The sequence below is a fragment of the Dermacentor albipictus genome, chromosome 5 (genome assembly GCF_038994185.2).
Source record: "Dermacentor albipictus isolate Rhodes 1998 colony chromosome 5, USDA_Dalb.pri_finalv2, whole genome shotgun sequence".
Lineage (NCBI taxonomy): Eukaryota > Metazoa > Arthropoda > Arachnida > Ixodida > Ixodidae > Dermacentor > Dermacentor albipictus.
In genome coordinates this window covers 27,632,494-27,645,147 of record NC_091825.1, presented here as the reverse complement: position 1 = coordinate 27,645,147, position 12,654 = coordinate 27,632,494, and the positions used below count along the sequence as shown (strand labels likewise).

Below are 12,654 nucleotides of genomic sequence, written 5' to 3'. Positions count from 1 at the left end.
TTGCCTCAGTTCGTCGAAAGTATTGTGCACTCCCAAAGCTAACATGCGCTTTGTTAAAGTACATTTAGGCAGGCCCAGAGCAGCTTTGAAAGCGGTTCGGATTATTGTGTCAGCCTGCTTTTGCTCCTCCCTGTTCAGGATTTGGTATGGTAAGCCATACGTTATTCGACTAACCACTAAGGCCTGTACGAGCCTTAGGGTATCGTCTTCTCGCATCCCCGCTTTTCGATACGTCACGCGACGTATCATTTGGGCTATGTTGTTGGCTGTGGATTTGAGGGTCTTGAGTGTCTGTAGTGCTCTCCCGTCGCTCTGAAGCCACAAACCCAGGACTCGCATCGTGGGTACCTCTCGGACTGATTGGCCCTCAACCACGATGTTAATCGATCCTCTGGATTTGTAGCCTTTCGCGTGTATCCGGATAACCTCAGATTTTTTGGGTGCGCACTTCAGGCCACTCCATCTAGAAAATTTCTCCACCGCTAATACTGCACTTTGGACCGTATATTCCTTATCCCCTTGTGAACCTCTGCTCGTCCACAGCGTGATGTCGCCTGCGTAGAGCGTGTAACCTAGGTCGGGTATCCGATCCAGATCGCTCGCGAGGCGACACATCGCAATGTTGAAGAGAAGGGGAGATAATATAGCTCCTTGAGGTGTTCCTTTGTCAGGCATTTTAAATAAATCTGAAGTGATTTGGCCAATACTGATGCTCGCCTCGCGGTTGGAAAGAAACGCTCTTAAGTAATTGTATGTGCGCTCACCACAACCCGCGAGTTCGAGTTCCTCCAATATTTCGGCGTGAGAGACGTTGTCGAAGGCTACTTTAAAGTCTAGTGCTAGGACTAGTCTCTCATTGCCGTAAGGTATATTAGTTAGAATTTCGTCTCTAAGTAGGAGGAATGCGTCCTGGCAAGATAAACCCGTGCAAAATCCTATCATGGAATCCGGGAACCAGCTCCGCTCTTTCAGGTATCGCTGCAATCTGCTATGGATAACCCTTTCATAGAGCTTACCTAGGCAAGACGTGAGCGACACCGGCCGGAGTGTATCAATCGAGGGATTCTTTTTTGGTTTGGGGATCATGATTATTTTAGCCAATTTCCACTCTTGGGGCAAGTCTCCCTTGGCCCAGCACTCGCTATTAAATATCTTTGTGATTTTCGCTAGGGCTACCGAATCCATGTTTCGAATCATTGCATTTGTGATCGAGTCTGGGCCCGGTGCCGAGTTTTTAACTGCGGATTGTGCCGCCTCATAGACTTCCGCGTACGTTATATCTTCGTCTAATTTAGGGTTTGCCTCCCCCGTGTATTGTCTCCTCGTGTACGACGATCCCGTGGCAGGTGAGGGTCCTATGTACTTTTTCTGAAGCGCATGAACGAGATCTTGGTCTGTACCCTCGAAGTTGTCTGCTATAATTTGGAGCTTCTTGTTATTATCAGTACGCGTGCTCATCGGGTCTAGCATGCTTCGTAGTATTTGCCACGTACTGCTCGTTCCCAGAGTTCCTGACAGGGTTTCACAGAACGTCGCCCACTCGTTTTTAGCGAGCTCGTTGGCATGGCCTTGGGCTTGCTCTGCCAAGAGAGCGATGCGTTGTCTCAGGTGTTTTAGACGTTGCCTTTTCCACCTCTTGGCCAGTTTCTGCCTCTCTTCCATAGGCTGACCAGGTGAGAGTCTATCACCGGCACCTCCGCTGCACGCTCAATGGCTTTAGTGGTGTCCCCGTGTGCTCATCGAACGAATTCGGTCCATTCTCGCATGTTGGTCGGGGCTGTATCCGACTCCTCCAGATCTCTCTGGAGTTTTCTATAACGAGGCGAGTCAGTTAATTTAGTCTTTCCTATTGTTCTCCGTATGTTGGGCGTGGAGAGCGCTGCTCGGATTATGTCGTGATCGCTTCCCCAATTTTCATCAAAGAAAACCCATTGTGCGTCTCTGATGTTAATTGTAAAGGCACGGTCGGGCGCCATGTCTCTACTGACGCTGTTACCCGTGCGCGTCGGTTTGCCGATCTGATTGATTGCCCGTAATCCCAAGGCCGTTGCGGTGCGCTCGAGTAGGAACCCTTCGGGCGACGTTTTCGCGTATCCCCATAGTATGTGGGGTGCATTAAAGTCACCCACTATCACCGCCTTATCCCTGGTGCCCGCTAAATCTTTTGTTGCTGAGAGAATGTGGGGTAGGTCGTTCCCTTTGCTTTTGGGAGGACTGTACAGATTTGTGATTAGTGTGTGTGCCTTACTTCGTTTATTTGGCATCACACTGATAACTATGGAATTAGTCTCTCCCTCAGTTGGCGGAAGTGTTAATAATTGAGCGTTTATCGACTTGCTCACCAGCGTGGCGACCTTCGAATTTTGAGGAGATCACGGAGGTGTCCAGACGCAAGCAGTGCAACGAACTGTTGCAAGCCATCTTGAAGAGCCAGCTCACAGTACTACAGGTCAAAGATTGCAAAACGAGATTGGAAATAAACTTAGTTGTGAGTGGCGCTGGTCCTGTCGTTTGTGTTCTTGTGCTTGAGTCCTGGTCTTCTGTGCCTTGTCTTTACTACTTCAAGCATGAACCAACTAGCCCATGCAAAAGCTTTACCTGTGCGAAATGAGTTTACAGCCGAGAAGGCAGTTCAACATTGCGGGACACGAGACGGATTTCATCGCCATCAAATGCGGAAGCCTGAATAGAATCTGACAAAACTGCCCAAATTATCAAAAAAATGAAAGACAGCAGATTTGTGTGACGTTCCAGAATGAGAAAAACATTATTACCAGCGTAGCTGTTTTTATTGAGCTGTTGCAATAAGAATTTCAATTCACTCTAATGCAGTCACATCCATTAGAACGGTGCCCATGTATGACTAGTCTATTTGAATGTTTGACCACATGTAACGCTTTCGACCACATTTAGAGTAATAAATTCAAACGGATTTTACTTCGCCATACCATTGTTGCACAAAATATTCATATTTGGAAATATTTACAAGTAAGGCGAGTAGCACAGGCGTAACAGCAGCCAAGATGGCGAGGAGCAACCTCTACCTGTTGTTCACCGGTACCTGCCTATTACTGCAGCCTTCTTCCGTCCTCTGGCAATATAATTTCCGAGCCCCTCCGAAATACAGCATTCGTTTTGCTTTTCCAAAAAGTTTTTCACGGTAGCGCTCGTATTTCGTCAAGGGGAGTGGAATAGGTTAAGCGTTTTTCATGAAACATAATTCTAGCGCCCCAGATTGCTTGCATACGTAATATACCGCTAAGGCAGTAATCACGTTTCGTACAACATCGACATATTACTCGCACATGGCTACCAACTCTCCCAAATTTCATACGCTTTACGAATTTACTCTCTGTCTACGATTTTATTAATGTTGCTGGCAGTATTACAAAAGATAGGGTTCGCTTCCGAGAAAGTTCTCAATAGGCAAAAGGATAAGGCCATAAAAGCGCAAAATATGCATATAAAATTGTGATGGCTCGTGTCGGCCATTTTGTGCGAGCGTAAGATGGCATATATCTCACAGGCAACTGCTTTGAGCAAGCTTATGCAGGTGGCCCCCTGGAGCAGGCAAATGCGACAACAGCGGAGAGATTAAATAAGTCGCTATAATCTGAGAACAATGTTTGGCTTTGAGCCTACGGTGTTCTATAGTTTACTGCTGCTTCTGTTCCGCGTCTGGAAATAGATAAGCTGTAATAAATGCGTATGCATATCACGAAAACTGTGCTACGGGAAATGCTTGCAGTTCTTTTCCTCTTCCCCCCCCGTCGTGTACTATTGTGCTCAGTATAAGCTACATTGCTTTCTTCTTCTCTATGTCCCTTCCCCTTTCACAAGGCACTGAGTCATGCTCCCTAAGGGGCTGCAGAAAATGTTGCCTCTTACTCTTCACAAACAGACTCCCAGCTGACGCGCGACCATTTTTGATGCGCATTCACGTTGTAGCTCATACGGTGCGCGATAGTAGATCTTTGCTTGTACAAATTTTGAACTTCGCACGTTGTAAATTAAGCAGCACATAACCAGAACATAATTTTAAGCACATATATATCAGATGCCTTTTCTAGTTTATCAAGCACACCGGGAAATCCTGCTACCAACTCTATATGTAACTCGCAAAAGAATGAAAGGAGAGGCTGAGTAATTACTTGCAACGCTTCTAATTAGGCCAGATAGGTTAAAGTTTCGCAAGAGCTTGCACATAGTATATCCTCAATTTCCAGCAAAAATAAATACAGAGTAGTGTATAGTTAGTTATCTCGGGACATAAGGAAGGATTGCTGATAAGGGCTCTATGTGTGTCGATCAAGATAGCATCCCGACGCAGACAACTGTCGAGCTTGAGGCGAAAAGTTACAAAACGCGTTATTGGACAGTTGCGCCTTTATATCAGCCACCCGGCTGACAGCTTTACACAGCATGGTTGCCAATCTTGAGGACCCTGGTAGCCAGGCCTGGTACATCTTTCTCCCTCTAACTACAGAAGCCAAACAGGCAACATAAAGTATTTTTATTGTATTAAGCAATTTGCTGAAAGTCCTTTTCATTTGCGAGGCGAGTGGGCTGTTTTCTTAACTGAGTGCTCCGGCGAAGCCCAGTTTTGCCCAGGTCGACATTCGTGTTTTCTAGAGGAGTTTGCTACCCTGCCACAGGGATCTCTTGAGGTGTGTGGGCAGCAGGGATTGGATCTTCACACATGGGGCTCCAGTAGTCTTGAGACTCCTGTGGTGCCACGAGGCCTGGAAGAGAAGCACAGACGTCAGCACTGTCTTCCGTACAGTCAGGAATGGATTACAGTGACCGTTGGATCTATTCGCTTGTTTGGAGCAGATGTTGTCTATTGCGACCAAGCTTACCCGGGTCTTCCGTGCGGACCATATATGAGCGAGGGGCGACGGCTCTTTCTACGACGGCCTTCGTGTTACACCCAGTCTTGGCCAGCAGCCTAACGGTATCACGTTCTCCCAACACTTGAAGTGGAGGCCTCTGAGGGTGGTCTTGCGTGTGCTTTTTGACCTCTGGTGCTCTATGGTCCATGAAGCCTTCCTCTCAACCGCCTGCCCATGAGAAGCTGGCATGGGGCTTTTCCGCCTTCGAGTGGTGCTATCCTGTAATGGAGAAGCCAGATCCAAAAGTCTTCATTCGCATATGCCGCCTTCTTGAGGGGACGTTTTACCACGTTCACTCCTTTCTCTGCCAATCGGTTTGAGCGTGGTAAACCGGGGCTAGAAACGACGTGGGTAAATTCACACTGTTTTTCAAAATCCCAAAATTGCTGCAACGAAAATTGCGGTCTGCCGTCCGTTGATACTTCAAGCGTAATGCCGTGGCATGCAAATAATATGGCCAGCTTTTCTGTTATACAGTGGCTGGCAGTCTGAAGAAGCGACTCTACTTCGGGGCAGTTTGAATGCATCGTAGACTGGAAGGCAGTTCTTTCCAGCATGCTCGAACAAGTCCACTCCGAATCTAGCCCATGGTAATGCCGCACAATTTCTTTGCATCAACGGTTCACTTGGGTCATCATCATCATCATCATCATCATCATCATCATCATCAGCCTGGTTACGCCCACTGCAGGGCAAAGGCCTCTCCCATACTTCTCCAGCGACCCCGGTCATGTACTAATTGTGGCCATGCCGTCCCTGCAAACTTCTTAATCTCATCCGCCCACCTAACTTTCTGCCGCCCCCTGCTACGCTTCCCTTCCCTTGGGATCCACTCCGTAACCCCTAATGACCATCGGTTATCATCCCTCCTCATTACATGTCCTGCCCATTTCTTTTTCTTGATTTCAACTAAGATGTCATTAACTCGCGTTTGTTCCCTCACCCAATCTGCTCTTTTCTTATCCCTTAACGTTACACCTATCATTCTTCTTTCCATAGCTCGTTGCGTCATCCTCAATTTGAGTAGAACCCTTTTCGTAAGCCTCCAGGTTTCTGCCCCGTAGGTGAGTACTGGTAAGACACAGCTATTATATACTTTCCTCTTGATGGATAATGGCAACCTGCTGTTCATGATCTGAGAATGCCTGCCAAACGCACCTCAGCCCATTCTTATTCTTCTGATTATTTCCGTCTCATGATCCGGATCCGCCGTCACTACCTGCCCTAAGTAGATGTATTCCCTTACGACTTCCAGTGCCTCGCTGGCTATTGTAAATTGCTGTTCTTTTCCGAGACTGTTAAACATTACTTTAGTTTTCTGCAGATTAATTTTTAGACCCACTCTTCTGCTTTGCCTCTCCAGGTCAGTGAGCAGGCATTGCAATTGGTCCCCTGAGTTACTAAGCAAGGCGATATCATCAGCGAATCGCAAGTTACTAAGGTATTCTCCTTTAACATTTATCCCCAATTCTTCCCAATCCAGGTCTCGGAATACCCCCTGTAAACACGCTGTCAATAGCATTGGAGAGATCGTATCTCCCTGCCTGACGCTTTTCTTTATTGGGATTTTGTTACTTGCTTTATGGAGGACTACGGTGGCTGTGGAGCCGCTATAGATATCTTTCAGTATTTTTACATATGGCTCGTCTACACCCTGATTCCGTAATGCCTCCATGACTGCTGAGGTTTCGACAGAATGAAACGCTTTCTCGTAATCAATGAAAGCTATATATAATGGTTGGTTATATTCCGCACATTTCTCTATCACCTGATTGACAGTGTGAATATGATCTATTGTTGGGTAGCCTTTACGGAATCCTACCTGGTCCTTTGCTTGACAGAAGTCTAAGGTGTTCCTGATTCTATTTGCGATTACCTTAGTAAATAGTTTGTAGGCAACGGACAGTAAGCTGATCGGTCTATAATTTTTCAAGTCTTTGGCGTCCCCTTTCTTATGGATAAGGATTATGTTAGCGTTCTTCCAAGATTCCGGTACGCTCGAGGTCTTGAGGCATTGCGTATACAGAGTGGCCAGTTTCTCTAGAACAATCTGTCCGCCATCCTTCAACAAATCTGCTGTTACGTGATCCTCCCCAGCTGCCTTCCCCCTTTGCATATCTCCCAAGGCTTTCTTTACTTCTTCGGGCGTTACTTTTGGGATTTCAAATTCCTCTAGACTATTTTCTCTTCCATTATCGTCGTGGGTGCCACTGGTACTGTATAAATCTCTATAGAACTCCTCAGCCACTTGAACTATCTCATCCATATTAGTAATGATATTGCCGGCTTTGTCTCTTAACGCATACATCTGATTCTTGCCAATTGCTAGTTTCTTCTTCACTGTTCTTAGGCTTCCTCCGTTCCTGAGAGCATGTTCAATTCTATCCATATTATACTTCCTTATGTCAGCTGTCTTACGCTTGTTGATTAACTTCGAAAGTTCTGCCAGTTCTATTCTAGCTGTAGGGTTAGAGGCTTTCATACATTGGCGTTTCTTGATCAGATCTTTCGTCTCCTGCGATAGTTTGCTGGTATCCTGCCTAACGGAGTTACCACCGACTTCCATTGCACACTCCTTAATGATGCCCACAAGATTGTCGTTCATTGCTTCAACACTAAGGTCCTCTTCCTGAGTTAAAAGCAGAATACCTGTTCTGTAGCTTGATCTGGAATTCCTCTATTTTCCCTCTTACCGCTAACTCATTAATGGGCTTCTTATGTACCAGTTTCTTCCGTTCCCTCCTCAAGTCTAGGCTAATTCGAGTTCTTACCATCCTATGGTCACTGCAGCGCACCTTGCCGAGCACGTCAACATCTTGTATGATGCCGGGGTTAGCGCAGAGTATGAAGCCTATTTCATTTCTAGTCTCGCCGTTCGGGCTCCTCCACGTCCACTTTCGGCTATCCCGCTTGCGGAAGAAGGTATTCATTATCCTCATATTGTTCTGTTCCGCAAACTCTACTAATAACTCTTCCCTGCTATTTCTAGTGCCTATGCCATATTCCCCCACTGCCTTGTCTCCAGCCTGCTTCTTGCCTACCTTGTTAGTATAGTGTATTTAGTTTTCACTCTACCCATCGCCGATTCCACGTCTTCATAGAAGCTTTCGACTTCCTGGTAATCATTACTGGATGTAGGGGGCGTAGACCGGTACAATCTTCATTTTGTACCTCTTATTAAGTTTGACAACAAGACCTGCCACCCTCTCGTTAATGCTATAGAATTCCTGTATGTTACCAGCTATATTCTTAATAATCAGGAATCCGACTCCTAGTTCTCTTCTCTCCGCTAAGCCCCCGTAGCACAGGACGTGCCCGCTTTTTAGCACTGTATATGCCTCTCTTGGGCTCCTAACTTCACTAAGCCCTATTATATCCCATTTAGTGCCTTCTAATTCCTCCAATAGCACTGCTAGGCTCCCCTCACTAGGTAACGTTCTAGCATTAAACGTTGCCAGGTTCATATTCCAATGGCGGCCTGTCCGGAGCCAGTGATTCTTAGCACCCTCTGCTGCGTCGCAGGTCTGACCGCCGCCGTGGTCAGTTGCTTCGCCGCTGCTGGGGACTGAGGGCCGGGGTTTGATTGTGTTGTTCATATAGGAGGTTGTGGCCAAGTACTGCACCAGGGTGGCCAATCCTGCTCTGGTGAGGGAGTGCATTACGGTTCTGGTCACCGGGATCAGGCCACACTCCAGGCCTGTTTGTGCAATTTTATCAACACGCGGATTTTTTTTTCTTTTTTATGCGAAGCATATTACGAGAGCTCAACCCAGCTCCTCAGGCGCGGCGGTGTCGCCATGAAACCACGTGACACCGTGACGTCACGACAGAGGAGAAGTGGCTTTGGCTCAACTCTTGCAAGACGGGCTGGGTGGGAATCGAACCAGGGTCTCCGGAGTGTGGGACGGAGACGCTACCACTGAGCCACGAGTACGATGCTTCAAAGCGGTACAAGATGCTTCAAAGCGGTACAAAAGCGCCTCTAGTGAATGCGTTGTTGCCTTCGAAACGAGCTGTTTCTAAGGCGTGCGTCTCTTGCTCAGGCGCACATTTCGTTGCCGCGCCGAACGCTGCTTTGCTCGACGCTCACCGCGTCCAATGCGGGGCGCGTAGTCGCTGCCCTGTAGCCCATTGTCTTACACCCCTTGGCGGGTCGACGGGAACGCTGTCGCGTTCCACTCTTGAAGGCGAAGCAGTAATGCATGAGTTGTTTCTTCGTCTAGCCGAACCAAATATAGCCAAGCAACAGCAGTTCACCAGGCTAAACAGTGGTTCAACAACTAAAATAAAGGCTAGTATGCTTCGCATCCTGGGCTTAACCTTACCTAAGCCACAGCCATTTTTTTTAATCCGGTGGAAAATTGCCGGCACCGGGATTCGAACCACGGACCTCTTGCACGCGAGGCGGGTATTCTACCTCTACGCCACCGCTGCCCGTCACTTGCCTGTGACGGGTGCCTGTAAGCAAAACAGCAGAAGTTTGGGCACCTAGAAGCCTCCCCGGTAATTTCTGCCGCCATACCAAGCCAATTGCTCGCCATTGCCTTGCATTTTCCGACACCCAAGTGACCCTCATGTAGGCGCTGCAGCATTTTTTTTTTCGCAGGCACTTCGGAATGATCACTCTAGAACCACGCATCAGTATGCCTTCTACACATGATAGCTCTGCTTAAAAGGGCACTAGCTGACCTATTACGCTGGGCCCACCTCGAAGCGCTTCGATGACTTGCCTTAGCTCCTCATCATTAGTTTCTTTCGCTGTCCGCTTGTCTGTTGTGGCACTGACGAGCGTGGAGAGGACAGCTACTGCAAGGAAGACCACATCTTCTAGCTCATGCTCATTGCTGTCGCATCTAATTCTTGAAAGGGCATTGGCCAGAGCAAGGTCTTTTGCCGGGGCGTACTGCAAAGAAATGCTGAATGGCATCAGACGCAGAAAGAAGAGCTGCAGGCGAGGAGGCATGTTTGACAGGTTTTTCTGAGCAATGGCTATAAATGGTCGATGGAACGTTTTAACAATTACGTCGAAGCCAGTGAAAAAAATCACCAAAACGTTCACATGCGAACGTGACAGCCAAAACCTCTTTCTCAATCTACGCGTACTTGATTTGCGCATTTGCTAGCACAAGCAAACCACAAGCAACTAGCCGCCGGTGTTCGCGATGGAAATGTAAATGCGCCGCCCCTAGCGCAAGGCCAGATGCGTGGGCTGATCTTGGTTTGCTTTGACGGATCAAAAATGGCAAGTACAGGTGCAGTTGACAAGGTTTCGCAGTTTTTATCCACTCGTTTTTATGGCCGCATGAGCATTCGAACATGCTATAGGGCTCGCATATTCTTGGTATTTTCAGACAGGTTTGGAATTGAACCTTCGAAAGTAGTTTACTGCGCCCAGTAGTTTATGAACATCTTCCTTTGACGTTGGGGGTGGCAATTCCACTACCCACTTAGCTAACCTTCCCTTTGGCTTAATTCCGTCCGCCGAGATGACGCCGCCTAAGAACTTTACTTCGTCCGTGCCGAAGACACACTTTTCGCGGTTGCGCGTTGATCCTGTCGATTTTGCTGCCAGTAGTGCTGCTCGTAGGCGCCTATCATGTTCCTGTCGCGTTGCGCCCCACACGAGTATGTCGTCAATGTAGACGCGGGAACCTCTACGCCGCCAAAAATGTTGCCCAATGCTTTCTGGAACACTTCGCTCGCGGTGCATATCCCGAAGGGCAGCCTTAAAAAGCGGTACTTTCCGAACGGCGGGCCAAAAGTCCCGATTTTCGAAGTTTTTTATCCAAGGAGATTTGATGAAAACCGCAGTTAGCATCTAGCTTGCTTAATACCTTTGCATTTGCAAGCTCGAACTCGATTTCTTCTCTGGACGGCAGCTGATAATGATCGCCCTTCACGCATCGGTTTACGTGCCTGAGGTCCATGCAAACACGCAAACGGCCGCTTTTTTTTGGACGATGACAAGGGGGCTTACCCATCGAGAGGCCTCTTGGATTTTTTGGATGATTCCTTGGCGTTCCATGCGGGTCAGCTCTTGGCACAGTGGCTCACGAAGCGCATGCGGAATTCGGCGTGAGGGCAGCGACACTAGACTTGCTGCTTCATTCACCTCGAGGCTGTGAGTTTCCTTTATGCAACCTACACCTCGGAACAGCTAAGGAAACTCGCCGAAAGCTTGCGTATTCAAATCAGCAGGCCTTTGAATCGTTTGTAACTTTGAAACTACTGGGAAACCGTTCGCAAGCCTGAAGGCCCCATAGCGCTTGATTTCCTTTCTTCACCACAAGGAAATCATTTAATTCTTTAATTTTTCCGATGCGAAGTAGCAGGCAGTTCCAAAGTACTTTATCACTCCACCCCTGTAGCTCGTCAGCAGCGTGGAAGATAGCGTAAGACGCCTTCCTTCGCTCATCTTGAGAAAAAGGGCGTGAGGAAGCAAGTTGGCTGGTGCCCCCATGTCAATTGTCATGCGTATCGAGCGATTAGACAGTGTTGTCGTGGTTATCCAGCCTTGGTCCCCCGTAACGTAATTTATGCTCACGGCCAAAATCCGGAATTCGTCGTCTGATTCCGCTTCAATCTGCGGTGGACAGTGAACTTCTTGAATGCTTTTCTTTGTTCTGCTGCACACTGCGAAGTGGTTTGTTTCCTGGTATACGCCACACGTTCAGCACCAAGCTGAGCATTTTCTCCGCTCGTGACTTTTATTTCAGTAGGGGCATTGGCGAATATATTTTTTGCAGCGTCTTCCTTCTGGGCTCGCTTTTTTCGTATGGAATTTAGCTTGACCTCGTCCATTTCCCACTCTTGGTTTTGGGTAGCAGCTAACCGTCGCTTTGTTGTAGTCTATTGGTTTATCCAGGGTGAGATCGTTCTCCCGTAGAATCCGCGTCCGGAGCTACTTGTCTGCCTTTCCGCACACCAGCTGGGCACGAACCATTGATTCCTTCAAGTCTCCGAAATTACAGCTCTGAGCTTTCAGCTGGACAGCGCGAAGGAACTGTTCGAACGGCTCTCCATCTCGCTGATGCTGAGTTCTGAAGATGTAGCCCTCATAGGTTTCGTTTCGCTTTGGTGTGCAGTATTCTTCAAACTTCACAATAGCGCTATAGTCCTCGCGCTCCTCGGGTGACAGTTTGAATGTGGTAAATGCCTCAATTGCTTCCTGACCTGCTACGTGGAGGAAGACTGCAGCTTTCTGAACGCTAGAGCGTTCACTCGTAGATGAAATTGTCGCCTTGAAGTACAGGTCAATTCTCTGGCTGAATCTCTTCCAGTTCTCGGCCGCCACATCGAAAAGCACTATGGGTTCAGGGAACGGAAGTCCTTCCATGGCACTGGCTTAGTTGAAGCGGGAATTGGCGTGATAAGAAGCTTCTGACACCATGTGTGGATCAAGATAGCATGCCGACGCAGACAACTGCCGAGCTTGAAGGGAAGAGGAACAAAACATTTTATTGGGCGCTTGCGCCTTACATCAGCCTCCCGGTTGACAGGCTTACACAGTATGCTTGCCAATCTTGAGGATCCTGGTTGCCAGGCCCGATACATATTACATCTGCAAACAGTTTCGTAACTTTTTTTTGCAGATGCTGTATTTCCACCATACACAATAGCTTGGCACACATTGGATTCTTCCCATGTGCGCTAAATTGGATCGGTATCATATATGATTTGCTAGCGCAATGGGCACAATTTGGTGCCACTCGTAAACCAACTACGCTCCGAACCTCTGACATAAGTAATTTATGGCAAAGGC

The 12,654-nt window shown here is 47.8% G+C and overlaps 1 long non-coding RNA gene across 1 annotated transcript; it reads right to left on the bottom strand.

Annotated features, from left to right (window-relative positions):
* Positions 1-4,558: 4,558 nt before the first annotated feature.
* On the bottom strand, positions 4,559-11,020 carry LOC139060407 (uncharacterized). Its single transcript, XR_011514792.1, has 3 exons — positions 10,870-11,020; positions 4,860-5,111; positions 4,559-4,742 (listed from the first exon to the last, which is right to left on the bottom strand). It is a non-coding gene; the product is annotated as an uncharacterized lncRNA (long non-coding RNA).
* Positions 11,021-12,654: the final 1,634 nt, after the last annotated feature.